This window comes from Papio anubis, chromosome 11 (assembly GCF_008728515.1).
Source record: "Papio anubis isolate 15944 chromosome 11, Panubis1.0, whole genome shotgun sequence".
NCBI lineage: Eukaryota > Metazoa > Chordata > Mammalia > Primates > Cercopithecidae > Papio > Papio anubis.
The window spans coordinates 99,625,483-99,628,105 of record NC_044986.1 but is presented as its reverse complement, the minus strand read 5'-3'; the positions used below and the strand labels follow the sequence as shown (position 1 = coordinate 99,628,105).

Sequence of the window (2,623 nt, the reverse complement as noted above, 5' to 3'; positions counted from 1 at the left end):
GTGGTCCACCTGCCTCGTCCTCCCAAAGTGCTGGGATTACAGGCGTGAGCCACCACGCCAGGCTCTAATGATCCATTTTGATTACAATGTCATAAGATCTTGTAATCATTGAGAATAACTCATGTGGTTTATCAAAAACACCTTATTATTCCATTAAACTTACGGATTAGAACAAAAATCATCATGAAGTTGTTTCAAAGAATATGTTCCAATTTAGATGGCTAAAAATATTTGCATATAATCATTATTACCAAATGTGGGATAGGCATGAAAATGTAGATGATCAAAAATAATTTCTTAAACAGATTATTCTATGTTGTGTATAATGATAGAAGAATTCTTTAATTCATTTGTAATTTATTTTTCCCGAATTAAGCAACTAAGTTTGAGATCTTTAGCCCAGGAAGGAGTAGATGAGGTGTAGCCTGCTTCCTTGGCTGTTGAATGCTTCTGGAAAGGATGCTGAAGAACTTGCTGGAGAAGATGCACCTGGTAAACAATGTGGGCAGATAAATACAGATTATAATTACTCAGGACCCTGATGAATTTTAACATTACTGAATGGCAAGGTCAACTTTAAATGTTTAAAAATGTTCATACTTTGGGAAGCAAAGGCAGGCAGATACTGGAGGTCAGGAGTTGGAGACGAGCCTGGCCAACATTGCAAAACCTTGTCTCTACTAAAAACACAAAAATAAGCCAGATGTGGCGGCATCTGCCTGTACTCCCAGCTACTTCGGAGTTTGATGGAGGAGAGTGTCTTGAAACTGAATGTGGAAGAAGCAGTGAGCCGAGATCACGACCCTACACTCCAGCCTGGGCAACAGAGTTAGATTGTCTCAAATCGAACAAACAACAATAAAAGTTCGTACATTTTGTTTTATGAAAAATCTCAACTCTAGTTGTTACTTAGAATTTCTATCATTCCACAGAATTTCCTTAAGTACTATTTTTGTACTAAGAGAAGGAATGTGTACACTGTCATGGAGAGTACAAATATATCCCCGTCATTTTAAGATCCCTTTACAGCATAAAGAGAATTATAATTTTCTAAAATATTTAGCAAAAAAAAAAAAAAAAGAATGTCAATGATTTGCAGTCTTTCCAAATGAAGGGTATGAATTCCAGCTCATGCTGCTTCCTCACTGGGAATATGGCTCTATAATAATAAACTGAGGCACAAACAACACACTTTTTTTTTTTTTTTTGAGACGGAGTCTCGCTCTGTAGCCCAGGCTGGAGTGCAGTGGCCGGATCTCAGCTCACTGCAAGCTCCGCCTCCCGGGTTCACGCCATTCTCCGGCCTCAGCCTCCCGAGTAGCTGGGACTACAGGCGCCCGCCACCTCGCCCGGCTATTTTTTGTATTTCTTAGTAGAGACGGGGTTTCACCGTGTTAGCCAGGATGGTCTCGATCTCCTGACCTCGTGATCCGCCCATCTCGGCCTCCCAAAGTGCTGGGATTACAGGCTTGAGCCACCGCGCCCGGCCACAACACACTTCTTTCAACAGTAAACCTAAGATTGAAATGTTTGTTTTCAGTGGTTTTGCTATTTCTTGGGGATTATGAAGGAAATGCTTAGTTAGAATATAGAGGGTGGATGATAATACCATGAAATTAAGGGTGAGAGATAAAAAGTAGAACTTTTTATTGCATCACTAGTATTTTAAATATAAAGATTGCATCATCATAAATACGGGGCTTTTGGAGCCCATCTTAGCACTTCTCCCCAGGTACGTTCAATACATTTCATTTTATTGAAGTTGCTTGTATACCTGTCAGTCTCGCCTACTAGTTAAACGGCTCCTCTGATTGATTCTTACATTTCTCTACCACATCTTGCCTTCAGTCGACTCTAAAGACATATTTGATGAAAGACGGTAGATACCAGTAACATGTGAAAAGGGCTGCATCAAGAAAGCTGCTCTACCAATGAAATCATTAGAAAAATACGATGTACTCAGTGTACGAATTTTAGGAAATTTCCCTATTACACATGCTACTTCGAGTATGTGTGTTATTTTCAAAAACATATAAATTGAATATATAATTATTGAATGCATGTGATATATATATATATTATATATATATATATGTTAACATCACACAGTAGACTTAACTCATGGCAAAGATTTTTTCTGAAGCATCTGCAGAAATCAGTCTTCTTTCCAGTTTCAAAAACCCCAACATGGGCAAAAGAGGATCCTTTGGATGCCGGATAGTGCATGAAGCACATTGGGTTACAGTAATTTTAATATAGTTCATATTCATAATTCACAGTGAGGAAACCTGAAAGTTGCGCCCAGCTATCAGTGAATGAAAGGCAGGGCGGGGCTGCTGTGGGGGCGGGGCCTTGTGAGTCAGTGCCTGGACTCCCACATCACAAATGGAAGGGCAGAGCGTGGAGGGAACTCAAGGCCTGATTGGTTCCTCCTAAGCGGGACGTGATCTGGTTGTCAGGGCAACCGGCCTTCAGTTAGAGCCTTCAGTTGGTGTCATTTAGTGGCCTTTCCTGGGGAGAGGTAGCAGGTGCTCAGCTCTGCAGGCGTGGGGGCAAGCGAAGGCCCCAGCTGCCTGAGAAGAGCAAAGGTGCACCATGGGGACCACGCTGACCTGTCGCATGT

At 41.3% G+C, this 2,623-nt stretch overlaps 1 long non-coding RNA gene across 1 annotated transcript; it reads right to left on the bottom strand.

Annotated features, from left to right (window-relative positions):
• Positions 1 to 340: 340 nt before the first annotated feature.
• Positions 341 to 2,305, bottom strand: LOC103887379. Its single transcript, XR_651447.4, has 2 exons — positions 1,775 to 2,305; positions 341 to 489 (listed from the first exon to the last, which is right to left on the bottom strand). It is a non-coding gene; the product is annotated as an uncharacterized LOC103887379 (long non-coding RNA).
• Positions 2,306 to 2,623: the final 318 nt, after the last annotated feature.